The following is a 20,045-nucleotide window of genomic DNA, read 5'->3' as shown; positions in this document are numbered from 1 at the left end:
GTATTCAACAGGTAGGAGTTCAATGCTGATTATTTTTTTATCTGTGAAATGAGCTCCTCGGCCACTGACTACCTTGATGACGAATAAACTCTTAAATCCACTGACTACTGAGCTGGCGAAAGCATTGCAGGCAGGAAAAACAAACTCACACCCAGAATATATAACTGTTTCAATAAGAACAAATCACCGCCCCTCTGTGATGGAAGTAGTCCATAGTAATCAACCTGATGGTTAATTGGTGCCTCAGGAAATGGTGTTGTATTACAGATTGAGCATTGGCCTCTGTGAGAGATAATAGCTTAATAGCTAGTACAAAATTTACAATTTGTTGAAAAGATTTTATATCTAACCCATTTGTTCCTCTTAGGAATGTCATAGGAACTGAAACAACAATTATGCTTAGTAAAAAAGAAATTGGCATGACATACATGCAATGAATATATTGCAATATTAATTACAGAACTTTTATATTTCCCATAAAGTAAGTGTCTTCCAAAATTTTCATAATGAACACGAGTTGGATTCATAATAGGAAAGATAATTTTAAAAGGAAAGTTTACCATAATGAGTTCAAACCTAGCTGTGTATCTCATCGCCCCCACCAACACCCATGAAGAGAAATCGCTTAGTTGCCTTCCTTGTTTCTCCCCATGGTAATCATTTGCTCCATTAAACAGTTAAAAAGTTTTGCCTTTTTGTTTAAAACTTAATCATGGCAAAATGTTAATTTTTATTTCGTTAGATGAAACAAACTTCCCATGTACACAAAATAACTAACCTCTCTGTGCAATGGAAATAATTCAAAATATGTATCTATCAGCTTTTATGATGGCACCAATAATCCCCACAGGCTGATATAATGTACTCTGTATAATGTACTCTTTATATAATGTACTCTGCCCTTGAGGGCAGGCCAGACCTAGTGACTTGCTTCTAATGAATACAATATGGCAAAAGTCACTTTCAGAGTTAGATTACAAAGAGACTGAGCTTTCATCTTAGATACCCACTCTTGCTCTCTCACTCACTAGCTCTGAGGGAAGCCAATTGCCCTGTTTTGATCTGCCCTATGAGAGGCCATGTGGCAAGGAACTGAGTCCTGCCAACAGTCATTTGAAGTGAACTTGAAAGTAGACTCTCTCCCCATTGAGCTTTGAGGAGACAGTGTCCTTGGCTAACTTCTTCACTGCAGCCTTGTGCCAGCCCCACCCAGCTAAGCTGCTTTCAAAATTCTTGACCTTCAATAACTATGAAATAAATGTCTGCTATGTAATGTTTTGGGGGGTGGGGAGTGGACTTGTAATTTGTTATGCAGCGTTAGCTAACTAATATACTCCTCATCTCATCTTATGTCTACATTTTTTTTAGGTTACAAAAGCTTCCACGTACTAATCTCATTCAATCCCCAGAGTGGTCATTGGAGTATGATCCTCATTTTACAGATGCAGAAGAGCGATCACTCAACATTACATTACAATTTCTAGAGGGGGCAAGGAAGATCTTGGGCATTTAAACTCACAGCTAGGGATACTTGGCTCTACTTACAAGCTGTCCATTTCTTTTCTTTTATTTTTGGTTTAATTCTTTTTTTTAAAGATTTTATTTATTTATTTTTAGAGAGGGAAGGGAGGGAGATAGAGAGAGGGAGAGAGAGAGAGAAACACCAATGTGCGGTTGCTGGGGGTTATGTCTGGCCTGCAACCCATGCATGTACCCTGGCTGGGAATCGAACCTGCGACACTTTGGTTCGCAGCCCACGCTCAATCCACTGAGCTAGGCCAGCCAGGGTCTAAGCTGTCCATTTCAATGGTATCATAAAGGTTGTCAGTATAGTGAATTTCATATCTGTAAAATTTCCACTAACATGACTTCCCCTGAGATAAAATCCATTAAATGTAACAAAACACAGTCAAGGAATTTAAAACAAAACTGTTCCCCCCCAAAAAAATAAATAAATAAACTATTGCCTCAAAGAAGTCTTTCAATATGAGATTTTTATTCTAGCTAGTGGCCCAATACAATGCAAAAAAAAGATTGGGCCGGAATAAATTAGGAATTAATATGCTTTTGTCTCAGATAAGTTTCAGCAGCAATTCACTGGTGAATTATGGTAGTAGTGCTTCATTATAAAAATATCTTAATACAGGTCACTACGTGAGGCACTTAAGTAACTAACAGCTTATTTTATCACATCTTGAAATTCTCAGGTAAAGACAGTAAAATAATAAGAAATGTAGACTTCTTGCTAAAAAATGTAATCAACAGGCATTTTTATCCAATTTTCAATTATCCATCTGGTGATTTGCCTTCTGAATTGCCTGACAGTGGAATGTCACCTCATATCCCAAAGCCTCAGTTTTCTCATCTGAAGGGTTGTTGTCAGCATCACATGCTCTATCCCCATCCTGTAATTATTCCCATCCAGAAAAACCCTCAGGATTAATAGCACAGTTTTTATTCTGTTTATATGCCTGAAAGCTGAACACCGTTGGCAAAAATCACAGAACCACACAGCTACGCACTACTATGTACCTATGAGTTCAATCTCAGTTAAGTCCATAGTACCATTCCTTGATTACTTATTGTACTTGTTCTTTCTCGGATTCCTCTAACAGTCTTCTCAGTGAACGTTGTAAATCTCCAGCATTCTCCTCAAGCCATTATTCAATTCCTGACCCGGACGTTTTCAGCCTTAAGTCCTGCCTTCCTGGCTCAGAAAGTGCTGCTTTCCTTCCCTTAACAACCAACCAGCCCTTTCCTGCATGCCCCCCCCATCTCCTCACTCTCCTCAACAACCTGCTCCCTCACTAATAACCTCTTAAAAAGTTTTGCCTTTCACTGACTCCTTCTCCTTAGACAATAAACCTCCTCACTACTCTCTCTTCTTGAAATCCCTCTGAACGTTTGTTCCTTCTGTTTACCATCCAGTCTCTCTCGCTTCTGCTTCTCAACTTTCCCACTGCCTATTTGCACCTCCTTACTTTCCATTCAAGTCTCAGTTCACAGCAACTGAGCTTCTTTCTCTACCAAACTGCATTCTATAAAGTGCCCGGGAACCTCCTAATTACCAAATCCCCTGGATACTTTCCATCCTTTATCTTCCTAGAACACCCAGCTTCTTCTATTTTTTAATGAATTGGAAGGCAAAACAATCAACTAAAAGCAAGAGAAGAGATAGTAGCTTCTAAAAAAAAACAGGCTGCTGAATCCATTTTTCAAGAATGCATCATTCCAAGTAGTCTTTAGTGCAGCATGCACTAAATTGACTAAAATAATGCCATCCATTTAATAATAGATTTGAGTGATTTAAAACTTAAAACTACCAATTACCTACTTATTTGTAAAAATAAACAAGAATTGAGTGATGAAAATAATGCTATTAAAAAATCCTCTGTTTGCAATGGTGTTGAAGCAATCAAATTGCCTCCAAAATTTTGTATTTAAACAATAGAAGCCTTTTTCAGAAGGCCAGAACAGGACAGTGCTAGCAGTTGATGAAGAGGCACAGGCAGTCTTTTTCTTTGCCACCAACTATACAGAACACACTAAATATTTTACAGACCTGAAACATAAAGTTCTACAGCGACAAGAAAAATTACATGAAATTAGAAATAACAATCTCTAGAAGAGCTGCATGCAAGGTGAAAATTAGCAGTATGTCCAAAGACCTGACCAAGATGTATAAAAAAAATGAAAACCAATACTTGTATCCAATTAGGGCACAGTTAATAGCAGGAATGCAATGAAGGGAGAATTTAATAAAATAAACCATTGTTTGGGGAAAGAAAAAACTAAACGTGTCATTCTTAGAAGTTTAGATGTCCAGAAGAAGGCAATGGTTTGATTTTCACCCGCTTCCCGACCATGATATGCAATGCAGAATCCTAGGAAATGGTCACACAGATGAAAACAAGGTATGAGCAGTTTATGGGGCTAAGGGAGGTACAGGTGATAAGTAACCAGATTCTCAAAGAAGAGTGAAGGCTGCAAGCTAAATTGGCAGATATCACAGAGCCAATTTACAATGTCAAGTGGATACAGAGCAGACATGTTGGATGCCAAGATAACACAAGACCATGCCACAACTCAAAATTGTTGTTGAAGATTCAATGTCAGGGTAAGGCGTCTACAGCTTCTGGAAATTTCTAGCATAGACTAAGCAAGAGAGCAAGAAAGTGAGTAGTAGGGTATCCTATCACACATGAAAATGGCAGTTAGTCCATCTTTAGATAGAACCCTGGCAGGATCCAAACTTTCACCGTCAACGATTTTCAGCACCCAGTCTGGATTCGATGATGCAGATTGTATGACTGCCCTGTAACGGCTGTAGGAAATTACCGCAAACACAGTGGCTTAGAACAGCATATATTTGTAATCTTACAATTCTGGAAGGCAGAAGTCTGAAACAGGTCTCACTGAGGTAAGATCAAGGTGTTGGCAGGTGCATTCCTTTCTAAAGGCTCTAAGGGAAAATGCACGCTTTTGCCATTCTCAGCTTCCAGAGACTGGCTGCAATTCAAAGCTAGCAAGAGTAAGTTGAGTTCTTATCATATCCCGTCAATCTGACCTCCCTTTCTGTCTACCTCTTCCAAGTTGAAGACTCTGTGATAACACTGGTCCAACCGTGAGTTATACTTATGATAATCTCCTTATCCTAAGGAGGATTGTTTTTGCAACTTTAATTTCATTAATGTGATATATTCCCAATTTCTGGGGATTAGAACATAGACATCTTTTGGAGGTGGGGTCATCACTCAGCCTACCACAGAGATAGAGGCAAATTTCTGGAATAGGGGACTTGGAATGAGGACAGAAGCAGAAATTCACTTTGATAAAATGGAACTCCTAGTGAAACGCCTAGACTTTGGAAATCTGGGTAAGTCCCATGTTAAAAGGAAACACCATGAAGAAAACAACTGAGGAGACTCTGGGCTTCAGGAAACAACCTCAAGGCCATTAAGTCATTCCTGGATGGCCTTGATATTAAAGCCTATGAAAGGACTTACCATTACAGGACCCAAAATGGCAAACTGGTCTGGGACTCCATTGGGAAGGGGACAGGATGGTTGGGTTTAGTTTGCTAATAAGATGATTGGGCCTGGCTGGCGTAGCTCAGTGGATTGAGCGCGGGCTGTGAACCAAAGTGTCCCAGGTTTGATTCCCAGCCAGGGTACATGCCTGGGTTGCAGGCCATGACGCCCAGCAACCGCACATTGATGTTTCTCTCTCTCTCTGTCTATCTCCCTCCCTTCCCCTCTAAAAATAAACAAGTAAAAAAAAAAGAAAAGAAGATGATTGGGGAAGTTATTTTGAGCTGTTGGCTTATGTTGTTTATCCTCCAGCTATTTCCCCCTCTCCCTGTCAACCCACTCAGGAAAATACCTGGTCTCTGCTCATTCTCAGAGAAGAGACGAAGCAGGGCAGAAATCAACAGATGTACAGATTTCTTCCTGGCTTTTTCGTTTCAGAAACATACACTCTCAAGACTTAAGAATAAAACTGCTTGAGAACATCATCAGCGAGAACTGCAGATTTGAGGAGAATGAGACTTCCGGGGCAAACTTAAAAATATTCCTCTGCATTGTGGAAAAAGAGACAGAAGACAAGCGCTAAGAGTATAGGTGTTAGTGGATCCAAGAGCAACCAGTCCTGCTGACAAGTCTGCTCCCAGTGCAGACTAGAAGTGAATTCACCATGACTCCAGTCAGGCGGTGCCCCAGCAGCCTGACAGACAGGTGCCATTGCCAATACCCTGGTGGAGTGAGAACGGATCAAATGAATCCCCATATCCTAAACACAGGATCAGATTTCCCACGTTTCCACATCCTTGGTAATATTTAAGACCTTCCATCTTAGAAAAAGTGTGCTTTAGAGGAAAACTCAAATAGACAGAATGGGAACTGGAAAAAAACAGCTATTCTATGTAAAATTAACATAATAGCTCTAAAGAGGAAACTCTTGAATGAGGACTAGAAATAATAGGCATATATCTGAATATACTCTCATTAGATTAGCTTTCTTTACTAGAGAGATCAATGTAGATAAAATTACACAATAACATATTATTGCATACTGCATAAAGTTGATTGAATTGGGGCTTGAAATCTGTAGAAAATGCAGTTGAAAACAGAACTGGGTGATGTTTAAGGATCTCTGGAATGTGATGGTATTTTTTCTACTACCCAAAGAGACACAGTATTGTTTCGTACTGTTTGCATTAAGGGAGATTTTATTCTTTTTATTTTGATGATCTTTAGAAGTGAGCAACTTTCTATCAAATAAGTATAGTCTCAAGCAGGAATAGTGATGGTATTTGAATTAGAGAAAATAGCTTATATTTACCCCAGGAAATAGCAAATACCCCCAATGGAGTTCAGAATCTTTTTCTCTCACACCTTTAAAATATACAGGAAAAGCCAACTAGCTGTGAGGACCTCCTGTCCTGTGGGCCAGTCAATCGGATCGGGAGGGTCACAAGGTGGAGAGGAGTCGTGCACTGTTGGTGGAAATGCAGATTGGTGCAGCCACTATGGGCAAAAGAATGGTGTTGCTCAAAACATTAAAAACGGAAATGCCTTATGACCCAACAATGCCATTTCTGGGTATAAATCCCCCCAAAAAACCCAAAACATTAATTCAAAAGAATATTTGCACACCTATATTTATTGCAGCATTACTTACAATAGCCAACACTCAGAAGCAACCCAAATGCCCATCAATAGATGAGTGGGAAAAAAAGGGTTGGTACATATACACAATGGAATATTACACAGCCATAAATAAGAATGTAGTCTTACAATTTGCCAAAGCATGGGTGGACTGAGAAGGTATGCTAAGTGAAATAAATCAGTCAGAGGAAGACAAATACCACATGATTTCACTTATATGTAGAATCTAAAAAACAAAATAAATAAAAAAACAGAATAGGAACAGACTCATAGATACAGAGAACAGACTGCTTGTTGCAGAGGAGACAGGTGTTGGGAGGATGGGAGAAAAAGGTGAAGGTATTGAGAAGTACAAATTGGTAGTCACAGGTATGAAAAGTACATCGCAGGGAATATAGTCACTAATATTAACTATGTATGATGCCATGTGGGCACTGGAAATATTTGGGGGGAACACTTTGTAAAGTGTATGGTTATCTCATCATTATGCTGTACAACTGGAACTAATAAAACTAATGTTGAATGTCAAGTATAAATGAAAAATTGTATTTTTTAAAAGAGATGGAGAATGGAGAGGAGTTGGGGAAGAGGCATCTCAATGTTCCCTACTCTGCATGGACCATTCAGGCTAGATACTTCCCAAGAATCAGTTTCTGTTGGCTCCCAAATTTGTTTATGCTATTTTTACTTGCTTCTCTAATTCTATGATTGAACTAAATACTATATGAACTGATTGAGTAAAAAGAAAAAACTTGAACACCTTTGGAAAGACTCATTAAATGCAAATTGCTTTAAAAATTGCTGCCAAATTAGACATGAGTGGAAGAAATGTAAAAGATGGAGTGGGTGGACCAGACAATCTCAAACGGTGCTTTACTGAGATCATCTCCCTAGAGTCTAAGTTCTCACTTAAAAAAAAATAGAGACACTACTGAAAATACATAGTAGAAGTAGATTGTTCATGTTTTTTTAATAAAAATTTCAACATGTAAAGTACAAATGTGAAACAGTTTTTGTTTTGGAGTAACTACCACCAACTGTACTCTAGCAACCCCCTTTGAAGGATTATTTTTATGGTAAAACTTCTTAATAATTTTAATCATGGAACAATCTCATATTAATTCTTTTTTAAGCCTCAGCCAAGGATATGTTTAATGATATTTTTAGAAGGAGAAAGACAAAGAGAGATTGAGAAAGAGAGTAGGTTAAACTCTTTATAAGGAGCAGGTCGGATTACCATTTATCTTGTGCCTCCCCCCACTGTGCTGCCTAGCACAATTTTCCTTACAAATGGAAAATAATGAAACCATTTTAAGTAAATATAACTAAATATTTCATATAGCATTCAATTTTAATAAAATTTGAAATATGTCATGTATTTTACTACAGCAAGACAAAGGGCAGAAATGTAACTTTCTAGTTTTCTGCCACACCTTTATTTTCAAGATAATTAGGCTCTTGGTTTTGGCAAGTGTTTTATTCTTATATCCTAAAAATACTAAGGTAGGTATGTTTAAAACTAACAAATACATTGTGGCTAATAAAACACCAAGGCTTCTTGAATGGGACTCCTAACGAGAAAGCAACTGTTTTCTGAGGGAAGTAATAGTAATCTAGTGATAAAAATCTAGTAATTTAGTGATAAAAATTTATGATCAAATGCTGAATTGAATTAAGCAGTTAAAAAAAAACATTAATCCACAAAAAGCAAACTTTATGCAGCCCTTCTGGAATTCCAACTTCCATGATCTCCCAAGACCTGAAAAAAATCTACAAATACTCAAGAACTACAAAGCTATTGCTTCAAGTTAAGGCAGGATAGCAAGGACCCAGGACAATTCCTTGGCATGTGCTACGGGGGAACTGAGACAGCTGATTCAGACTGGCCTCATGCAGCACCCTCACTCACCTGCCTCCTTCTCCCTTGCTCACCCTCTCCCTTAAATCATTAAGCCCTCCCCACAATGAGCTTCTGATCAGGATTAAATTATTTTAGGAGAAAAAGCCTTGGATCTGTTGACCACAGAGCCAGAGTTTGGGTCCAACTAGAGATAACATCTAAGCCCCAGTTGTATTTCACCTCCAGGCTCAGAAAAGCAGCAAAACCAGATGAAGCAACAGGACCACTGGCATAGGACCAGCTGCAATGACTAATGACCCTACACTAGCACTGACAAATCAGTACAGACCATGACCCTGACTCTTAACGCTCATTTTGATAAATCAGCATATTGAAGGATACACCTTAAAAGCCAACAAATATTCTCTTGACATGCTCCCGAGACCTGCCCTAAAATTCCGTCTTTAGAAAACAGAATAAAAACAGTTAAGACAAAAAACACAGTTTACACTCTGTCTAGAGCATGCCCATGCCTTATTTCTTCAGGCATGTATCTTTGCTTTCTTTCTCCTAAGCTCTAAGTGTCCCCACAAGACTTGCAACCAGGGGAGCAGCAGGCAATAGCAGCTCATCCTGAGCTACCTTGCTGAACTGTCTCTAAGGTCCCTAGTTTTGCTTCTGTGACTTGTTTCCTGGGTCCACAGAGCTCACCTGGCTCACTCTTCTTTCTCGGCCAAGGCGATTCTTTGAGCAACCTGCTCAATTTTTCTCTGAGTGTACTTTTACTTTGCATGCTAAATAAACTTCCTTTCCTGCTACAGTTCTTTGCTCTGAATTCTATCTTTACAGAATTCAAGAATTAAGAGCTGGCAATGCCAGTAACCAAGTTATTGTGGATTTCATGAGAAAGTTCAGGATGAAAAATAGAGGTGAAAACAGGATTTCTATGGTGTCTTACAATGTACTGTTTACTTAAACTAACTCCAGTTCACAGCATTAGAGTCAGAAAAGCATAGTAATATTAATACTCTGAGAACAAGTGAGGGACTTTAAATTTTCACTTACATCAAAATTATTAAAAACAAAACGCCATAGACACAAGTAATTCTAAAGTAGAATTCAAACTCTTCCATGTGAATTTATGGAGCCTTTTCTTTCAAACTTTGACTCTTTCTCCTAGATGAAGAATGAAACTAGATAGGATGAGAATTCTGGCTCATTGGTTCTAGTTAAATAAGATTTTACTGCAGTTTGAAAACTGTTGTTTTGCTCTAGTAGCACAAGTCAGTAGATGCCAATGGGATACTATTAAAAAAAAGCTCTCTCCTGGGTCTTTAGATGTTTTGCTTTATTTTGGCCATTATGCTTCTTTTATGCAGAATAGGGAAAAGAAGGAAGATTAGTTTTGCAAGCATCATCTATAGCAATGGATACACCAACATTATTTTACCCCAGCAGGCATCATGCTACAATTATTTGTTGTTAGATTTTATTTATGTTTAGAAAGGGGAAAGGAGGGAGAAAGAGAGGGAAAGAAACATCAATGTGCGGATGCCTCTCATGCACCCTGTACTGGGCATATGGCCCATAACCCACGCATGTGCCCTAAATGGGAATCAAACTGGAGACCCTTTGGTTCACAGGCTGGTACTCAGTCCACTGAGCCACACCAGCCAGAGCAGTCTTTGTGACAGGAGTCTACAATCTTATGAAGCTGCAAGCTCTTGAAAAAACCCACTTTCCTTCCACCAGCCCTTGTCTCTCAATTATAGACTTTCAAGTGGCATCAAGCCACACCAAGGTTCAATATAACTTCCTTCAGTAATTTACTTGTGAAGTATGATTGCCTAACCACTAATATGTAAACCTGAAACTAATTCAAAATAATATTGAATGTAAACTGTAATTGAAAAATGAAATAAAAAAAAAGAAATTTAATTCCTTCTATTGTGTTCCACAGATGATTTTAGGAAATAAAATATCAAAACAGGAACTCTTTCTTCATTGAAGTTCCTAAAACAATTAAGATAAAACTATCAGGAACTGTAAGGAAAGAAGAGATTTTAACACATATATGTAAAGTATTATTGGTACTATCACTTCCTATTTTCATAACAATGAAGGCAATGTCTTAATAACAGAACTTCAATATTATCATCTTAGAAATGCAAAGAAAGCTTATTCTTTTGATTATCACAATAGTAAATGGAAAATACATGTCTCCTCTTTTGCAAATGAAATATAAAAGATAAATAAACAAATGGGACTTCATCAAAATAAAAGGCTTATGCACAGCTAAAGAAAACAGTAGCAAAATGAAAAGGGAACCAAGGGTATGGGAAAATATGTTTGTCAATGACATCTCAGTCAAGGATTTGATCTCCAAAATACACATTGATAAATTTGAGAGAGAACAGACTGAAACTTTTTAAAGAAGCATTTTGTGTGTTAGCCATACCTCTCCTCTCTAAGCCCTGGCGATGAGCAAATTCTTTTTTTCTGAAGATTGATCTCAAGCTAGGCATTTTTGCCCGATGGTAAAAATTGTCTGCGTCAGTCAGTTTGGGAAACTCCATAAAACATATCCTATGTGTTGGGCACCATAGTTTCTCAGGACTAAATATTTCTTTCTTTTTTTTCCCCCAAGATCTTCTCATGCTAATGGTGACGATGACCAATCAAGCTACTCTACTTCCCCATTTATTCTGCAATGTATGATTGAAATGCATCTAAAATTGAGATGCATCTTTCAATCAATGGCAATTTACAGCTGCTATCAACCAGGTGACATTTATGATATGGTTGCCATTGTGTATTTATGATATATTGCCTGCATTAGTTATCGATTGCTGCATAACAAATTACACCAAAATTAGCAGCTGCAGACAACATTTATTTTATGAGAGATTTTTGTAGATCAGTGGATTGGAAATGGTTTAGCTGAGTCCTCTGTCTCCACAACTCTCTCAAAATGCAATTACGGTATTTTGGGAGGATGTGATTATCTTAAGCCTCAACTGGGTATGGATCTGCTTCCAAGCTCACTCGATTCAGTTTCTCATGGGCTATTGGATTGATGTATAGGTTCCTCATGAGCTGTTGGCCAGAGATCTCCCTTGGTTCCTTGGTTAGTGGTTTCCTGATAGGGCAGTTCAAAACATGACAAGCAGCTTGACTAGAGTGAGAAATCAAGGATAGAAGGAGTCTAATAGCCAGAAAGAAGTCACAGTGTTAGGTTAGATTGTAACCTAATCTCAGAAACTTCACTCCATCACTTCGCTGAATTCCATTCATTAGAAGCAAGGCTCTAGGGTCAGCTCATACTCAAGGTGAAGGAATTCACGGATCAGTGGAGGCCATTTCAGAAGCTGTCTACCACATTGCCTGTGAATATGGGCATATTTCATTCCTAGAGGTATGACTAGCCACAACAATCCCTTGACATTTCACTTGACCAACAGTTTTAGGGTAATTTGAGGAAGGAAGATGAATCCTAGTTGTCTGAAGATGTTTTGTTGGCACCGCCAGGTAGCAGACTGGAGGTAAGAGGCTTAGGAGAAAATCCAGAGACATTACTTGAGCACACTTTATTTTTTAAAAGATGTATTTATTTACTTGTTTACATGTTTGTTTGTTTGTTTATAGAGATAGGAGAAGGGAAGGAGAGAAACATCGATGTGTGCTTGCCTCTCATGAGCCCCCAACTGGGCACCTGGCCTGCAACCCAAACATGTGCCCTGACTGGGAATGGAACCAGCCACCCTTTGGTTTGCAGGCCGGCGCTCAATCCAAAGAACCACACACCATCCAGGGTTAGTGGAGCAAGCTGTAGGAATGATTCAGCAACATCACTGTTGATGGGACAATACATGTGAGAAAAGCTGGACATGAATGCCTCTGAGTAGCAAATGAATTAGAAGATTGGGCTCTGAATCAGAAAAGTCTTCAGGAAAACCTTGACCAATGTATTCCATGTATATTTTTCACTTTTTCAATATATAATATTGATATATCATTAAAACCTATGTCTAAATGAATGTAAAACAACTCTTAGAAAGCTTACAGTTTAAAAACTAAATAATATAGAAAGCATCGTGTAAGAGTTTAGTTGACAACCACTATTTCTTTTATAAGTGTTATATGAAATCATGCCCTACAATTAAAGACATCTTAAATTCAAGGAATTGAAAAATACTGGCTGGCGTAGCTCAGTGGATTGAGCGCAGGCTGGGAACTAAAGTGTCCCAGGTTCGATTCCCAGCCAGGGTACATGCCTGGGTTGCAGGCCATAACCCCGAGCAACCGCACATTGATGTTTCTCTCTCTCTCTCTCTCTCTCTCTCTCTCCCCCTTCCCTCTCTAAAAATAAATAAATAAAAATCTTTAAAGAAAAACTTATTTAAAAAAAAAGAAAAACAATTACAACACAACATGATTCATTCAGAAAACAGAAGTGAATTATCCCTGTTTGTGGACTCTGTCCAAGTGACACTCTGCAATCTAGCCAAGAAGTGCTTTCAGTAGATCACCCATCTGGACATTTAGCCACCTCACTTAAAGTCCAATAGAAGTGAACAACTGGAATTTCTGCAACACTAAGGGGAAAGTGTTCAAGATGATCACAAATAATTTCATATATTTGCACAATGGAAAGAAAGACTTATCACCCATATTATCAGTAATTTTCATCAAGTGAGATAACTTTTTATAAGTCTCAACTGTGGGTATCACCCTCTAATTACAGACCCCAAGAGTAAGGAATTTTTGCAAAGGGTCCATGAACTCATTATGCACATGAAACATTTTATATAGAATGGCTAAATAAGATCTCATAACAAATAATAAACCACTATTTGGAATGTTTTAATGATTCTTTTCTATTAATTAAATATACTTTATTTTAAAGTAATGTTTGACAACATCTTAGCTTTTTATTGTGATTTATTTAATCAACAGCATTATAGCTTTTGTCCAAGTGGAGAAGAATCCATGAAATAATCACTATTAAAAAAACATCCTGTGTGACGAAATTTCAGGGAACCACCACCTTGATTTCCTGAGTTGCAAACGTAAGCATGTTCAGAAATGATTTATTTTCTATATAACCATACCCTTAGGAAAATCATTTATCTCTGTGTTACTGGATGAAGACCTATCTCTTCCTATCACTCTTCCTATTTAAAATTTCATACCCATAGATAAAACTTGTCATGATTTTAGAGAGAACTCCATTTTTATTCAGACATGTTGAAAGGAAATTCATTTTGTTTCTGAGAATAATAAATAGAATTCTAAAAGGCTTTCTTTTTCTCTCTTGGTTCCTGAAAGTCCGATTTTCCTTTGACAAACGGCAAGCCATCTTTCATTTTTTAATGTCATTACCCTAAGATTGTTGGTTTAATTTTAATTTTTTCAATTGAAATGGTTGACTCATAGTGCAATGATGATTTTATTATAAGATTAAGTGCCCAGAATATCAAAAATCAGCCAAAATGGTAAATCTATTAGTGCTCTGTCACAGCCAAAATGATTCATTTGCTTACCACCAGTGATTAGTCATAATTCAGCTACATATTTGATAAAATGAAAAAAAAATTGTGTAAGTATACTCTTATTAATAACATGCTTTCTGTTTATAAGAGCTCTCAAGGGGCTCTTGATATGACATCTAGAGTTAACAAAAAAATTCAAATACATGATCATATATTTCCACACCTAAGTTGAGTGCAGCTGTCATTGATTTGTGGTTCAAGATCAAGAGAGTGATTCAATTTGAGTGTGTGTCATTTTGAATAAAGTAGGCTTGAGGACCATGTTCATAGTAATACAAGGCAACTAAAGGGCATCTTCCTACACCCCTGTTTATTTGATAAATTTTTGAAATATGCACTTGATAAGGAAAACAAAAGTAAGGAACTGTTTTCAATGGGCAATCTGGCATTAGGTATAAGAAATAAGTATGGATACCTGGCCAATCCATCATTTCAGTCTTCAGTCAACAAATATGGGCTGAATGGCTTGTTAGGCTCTCGGCATGAGGCTAGAGCTGGGCAGAAAGCAGTGAATGGGATACCTGATGTCCCCTTCTTCAGGAACCTTGAGATCTACTGGGAGTTTAGAAAGGAAACACATCATTACAAATTAGTGTCAAAGGCACTACAAAAAAATGTTCATTCGGGATGCTTTGAAATCATGAGTTTCCCAATCTAGTGAAAAAAAAAATCAAGAAAGACTTCTCAGGAATAGTTAACGCAGCAAGGGTGGGGTGGTGGGCAGGGATAGGTAGAGGAGTGTTTTGAATAGAAGGAAGATTGTGCAGGAAGATCCCCATGAGACAGAGCATGGGTGGAATTAGGGGAGGGAAACTAAAGGTTCAGACTATTGCTATTAAGTGAAATAGGACATAAAATTCCCCAAAGGTTTTACTGGCTTCTCTGGTCAGCTTTACATCCAAAAAAGTGGCATAATCGATGTGATATTTTACATACTCCAGACACTTTAAAGGGAGTGATAACTTCCAGTAAGACAGGAGTGAACAATGTGACAGACTTTGAATTCATGAATACTATTAAAGGACAGCACATACTGTACTGAATTCCCAGCTTGAGATTGACACGACCCTCTACCAGCTAAAGGAAAATATTCTTCATTGGAATGCTGAGGTGCCTCTGTGGATGTTTCTTCTTACATTTTCTAGGATATATATATTTTATGTATACATGCTTAAGTTAATAATAAAATATGACCTACACTATATATTTTTGACCACAACAAATTTCAGTAAGTCACCTAGGGCCTAAAATGCAATTAGACTATGGTCAGGGAACTTAATCCCGTGTTAGAACATCCAACAGTGATGCCTTCATTCAAGGTAACCTGTAAATCTGTCAAGATATCTAGTTGATTGACATTTGTGTAGAGATTTCAAATTTCTTCTTTTCGTACCCCGAGTTCCCACTGCTATGATCATACAGGCTTTAAAACAGACACCAAGCCAGTAATGTGACACCTACCGACAGTCTCTTGGCACAGTATTTCATTTTCTGTTTGTCCACTCCATCAAATGTAGGCCAAGCAAGATAATGTAGTGCTGAGGGCTTCAGGAGGGAAAAATCAAGCTATGGGTCGTCAGCAGATCATGCAGATGTCCGGAAAGAAAACCATAAAAGGACCACATGTTCTGTACTTAAAAGTATTAACACTAGGAACAATAATTCTTAAACACAAAACATAAAAACTAGAGATGCGCTAGTGCTATTCAACACATGTGTTTGGATTAGAACTACATTGTAATTCATGGGTGACAAAGTCTACTCACAGTATCTATTTCTGGAAGTAAATCTTAGAATGCCATTTGCATAAACCATGATGTAAACTGTACCCCCGGGAGTTTTGTAGTGTGGCTGTCCTACTAACAAGGATACTTAAGCCCTGGCTGGTGTGACTCAGAGGACTGGGCAATGGTCCATAAACTGAGAAGTCACCAGTTTGATTCCCAGTCAGGGGACATACCTGGGTTGTGGGCCAGGTTCCCAGTAGGGGGCGTGCAAGAGGCAACCAGTCTATGTTTCTCTTTCACATCCATCTTTCTCGCGTGTCTTTCTGCCTTCTTCCCCTTTCTCTAAAATCAATAGATAAAATCTTTTTTAAAGAAAATTTCCTACCTTGATTTTTTTAAAGATTTTATTTATTTATTTTTAGAGAGGGAAGGGAGGGAGATAGAGAGAGAGAGAAACATCAATGTGCGGTTGCTGGGGGTCATGGCCTGTGCCCTGACTGGGAATCGAACCTGCAACACTTTGGTTCGCAGCCCGCGCTCAATCCACTGAGCTACAACAGCCAGGGCTAATCTTTTTTTTTTTAAACAATATTTAGGAGATCAATACTTATCAGCAAAGTATCTCTTTTCTAGAGTTCATATGCTTTAAAAGCGGTACTTTTTCTCTCTCTTCCGCTCCTTCCTTCCTAAGGTGGTGGTCTACCACAGTGACCCCTGGAAGAGGAGGGAAAAGTGTCCTACCAAACACACCTAGTCAGACAGACTCCTTTTTGAGCCTCGCTGGAGAGAGGGATTGGACAGAAAAGACAAAGATGGCATTGACGAAAAGGTTTATAAGACCGTTTTGTTCTTCAGCCAAGTTCGATGAAGAGAAATGGAAAAACCATTCACTTCGGCGCTGGGATCCAGCAGCAGACAAGGGAGACGGTACAGTCACAGTTTGCCCAGCAGAGAAGCCACAGTGGCACGTAAGGACCAAATTAGCTGTGATGGACACAAACAGCCACGATTAATCCAGAGCCAACCAGGGTCAGCTGTGTTAAACACTGCCCCACGCACTACCCCTACATATCATGGAGAGCCACTGAAGAAGAGAGAAAGGCCTAGGAGCAACAAAACAATTTTGGATCATTTTTTGTGACTGCACGCTTCCTCACAGGCTGAAATCCTGGGATATTTAGGTTTCAAAAAGGTAACTCTGATTTGAAAAGTAAGCATATAAACTTAGAACTCTCTTGCATTCTAACATACCATGAAAATATACACAGTGGTTTAAAAAAATGAATGAAATGGCAAAAACAAAGAATGTTCAATGTCATTTAATAATTATTGCAACTGATCCTTAAAACCCATTGCATGCCAATTATTACAAATTCAAATATACTAAGATGGAGCCCTGGCTGGCGTAGCTCAGTGGATTGAGCTCGGGCTGCTAGCCAAAGTGTCGCTGGTTCGATTCCCAGTCAGGGTACATGCCTGGGTTGCAGGCCGTGACCCCTAGCAACCGCACATTGATGTTTCAATCTCTCTCTCTCTTTCTCCCTCCCTTCCCTCTCTGAAAATAAATAAATATAATCTTTTTAAAAAATAAATAAATAAAAATAAAAATACTAAGATGGGGCTGGTATTATTACAAATTTGAAAATACTAGGATGGGGACAAGGGGAATGGTAATAGAAAGATGGAGTAGAAACAGAAACACGGAGAGATTCTGGATGGATGAGAAAGTGAGGCAGAGAGAGCTCCATCCTCCGCCTCCTGGGGCTTCCCTTCATGCCTGGGTTACCCTCCCCCAAGTAAATAACTAGGACACCCATCTCCATTTGTGTCAGAGACAAGCCGAGCAGAGCTGGCCTAAACAGCTTCACTGATTGATTGATCTTCACTTCTGTGGGTATTTGCTCACGTCATCAGGAGCTTTTCTCAGCCTCCAGTACCGCTCAGGTGCTCAAGAGCATTCCATGTGTAAGATTGTATCACAGTGGGATGAGTAACTCCACCAGCCAAACTGAACCCTGGGGGTTTGGGCTGACAGTTTCCTCCTTATGCCAAAGCTGTAACACCCTGCTGGGGTATGATTAAAAATTTCTACCACTAAGCAAAAAAAGATAAACAAGCTAAATCAAGAATGAGATGGCTGGCTTAGAAAATGGCTTAAGAGTAGAACTTCTCTTGTCGGCCTCCTATTTGCTTTACTACCTATCTATCCATCCATCGATTCATCTTATCTGCTTTTTTGATTTATTTCAGGGGAAACAGCAGACACTACTAATTTCCCCCTGACACTTAAAACCTGCATATCTTTAAAATCCTCAAATTTTAATGCTACAAGGAATTACTAAAGGAGAAGAGGCCTCCTCTCTTTGTAGGCTAGGGCTAGTCGAGTGGTTCCCGTGCATTCTCTTTAAAACAGTAAATAACATGTTTTAAAAGCAACTTTTCTTGAAACTGTGGCGGCTTCCAAAGTTAGACAATACCTTCCAATATCCTTGGGATCCTATTTCTATTTAAATGGAGAGAAATAAATTCCCAAGAGCAGGCATACACCTGTAAGCTCCAAATTCATTCCAGAAGGCATTTCCGGACTGCGGAACAGACACTGCTTCCACGTTCCTGTAATCCCTAGGCTGTTTGTTACTCCATTCAGAGGAGAAGGAACAGCAGACTAGGGTGGGGGGTGCCTTGGGAGAAGAGCCATGAGCAACAATAAAGGCAGAAGCCAGAACTAGTGACATTTAAGAAGACTATGTATTTATCCGAGTCTGGGAAAAAAACAATGTGTTATCCATTCAAAATCCGGTTGCACTGGTTTTCAGTTCCCCAAAGGACTTCATAAGAAAACAAAATAAGAATTTTACAAGGTCGATATTTAATTTTCCAATAAGACATTTAGCTTGGCTTAATTACAATCCGATTTAACTTTTTGACAGCGACATTTCATTTTGTCTTGTAAGCAATACAAATAAAATTCCCCTAAAATTTAATTCATCTCCAGGTTCGAGTGCATGATTATAACATTTGAGGTGCAGCTTAAATATATCACCGTTTTCCAGTGCTCAAGACAATATGCTAAGCAATCTTAGTTCAAAGTATCATCTAAAACACTTAAGGAAGGAATCGCTTTTCTTGTACATTATGAGAAGCAATTAAAAGAAATATTGAAGCCTGAAGTTTGAGGTTGTTTTTATAACCATGATATTTAGGAAGCAATATATCCTGCTACAGCAGACACCAACTCGACACTGTGGAGTTGGAAGTTAATATCAGGTCTAGCCCTAGCCAGTGTGGCTCAGTTGGTTAGAGGTTTGATTCCTGGTCAGGACACATGGCGATGTTGTAGGAACCATCTTCAGTCTAGCATGTACAATCTCCCATCCAGGAGCGTGTGCAAGGCAACTAATTGATGTTTTTCTCTCACATTGATGTTTCTATCTCTCTCTTCCTCTCTCTCTAAAAGCAATGACAAAAAATGACCTCAGGTGAGTGGGAGAAAAAAATCAGGTCTATACACAAATAACTAGATGTGTGGTTTCTGGAGAGGGTTGCTAGACTTAACAAATTAAAATATAAGATGCTGGCCCTGGCTGGCGTAGCTCAGTGGATTGAGCGCGGGCTGGGAACCAAAGTGTCCCAGATTCGATTCCCAGCCAGGGTACATTCCTGGGTTGCAGGCCATAACTCCCAGCAACCGCACATTGATGTTTCTCTCTCTCTCTCTCTTTCTCTCTCTCTATCTCCTTCCCTTCCCTCCCTACAAATAAATAAATAAAATCTTTTAAAAAAAATAAGATGCCCAGTTAAATTTCAATCTCAGATAAAGATAAATTTGAATGTCAGATAAAAAGAAATCATTGCCTAGTATAAGTATATCCCATAAACAATGAATGGTTTTTTGTGTATTTCTCAATATTCCATGGTACATGCACTAAAATGTTTATTTACTTGAAAATCAAATTTAACTTTGTGTCCTGTATTTTATCTGGTAACCCTATTTCTTGAAGGCACTTAGAAGGCTCTGAAAAACTTCACTCACTTAAAAAGCTCTCCTTCTGAGGTTTTAATTTTTCCTATTGGTAATTTCATCTTCATTAGGCTAAGTAGGCATCCATTTCTTCCTAAGGTAAAGAAAGGAAAAACTCCTGACTGGTGTAGCTCATTGGATTGAGCGCAGGCTGCGAACCAAAGTGTCGCAGGTTCGATTCCCAGTCAGGGTACATGCCTGGGTTGCAGGCCATGACCCCCCAGCAACCGCACATTG

Source organism: Phyllostomus hastatus, unplaced genomic scaffold, assembly GCF_019186645.2.
Source record: "Phyllostomus hastatus isolate PE091 unplaced genomic scaffold, TTU_PhHast_1.1 phas_scaffold_12, whole genome shotgun sequence".
Taxonomy (NCBI): Eukaryota; Metazoa; Chordata; class Mammalia; order Chiroptera; family Phyllostomidae; genus Phyllostomus; species Phyllostomus hastatus.
This window is presented reverse-complemented; position numbering follows the sequence as displayed.